The sequence below is a fragment of the Gavialis gangeticus genome, unplaced genomic scaffold, assembly GCF_001723915.1.
Source record: "Gavialis gangeticus isolate Ggan-Ray unplaced genomic scaffold, GavGan_comp1, whole genome shotgun sequence".
Taxonomy (NCBI): domain Eukaryota; kingdom Metazoa; phylum Chordata; order Crocodylia; family Gavialidae; genus Gavialis; species Gavialis gangeticus.
Window position 1 is genome coordinate 945,918 of NW_017729024.1, and position 284 is coordinate 946,201.

The following is a 284-nucleotide window of genomic DNA, read 5'->3' on the forward strand; positions in this document are numbered from 1 at the left end:
GTGAGGTGGTGCAGGCTCCCACCCTGGGGGTTTTTAAGAGGAGGTTGGATGACCACCTTACTGGGGTCATTTGACCCCAGTGCTCTTCCTGCCATGGCAGGGGGTCGGACTAGATGATCTGCTCAGGTCCCTTCCGACCCTAGAAACTATGAAACTATGCTGCCCGGCCGGCTGGCCAGGGGAGTAGGGGGGGGCTCACATGCAGCTGGCTGCACAGCTCTGCAGTGGCAGCGAGGGATGGGGGCTGGAGTGACTTGCACACGGCGGCTGCTGCCGCTTACCTG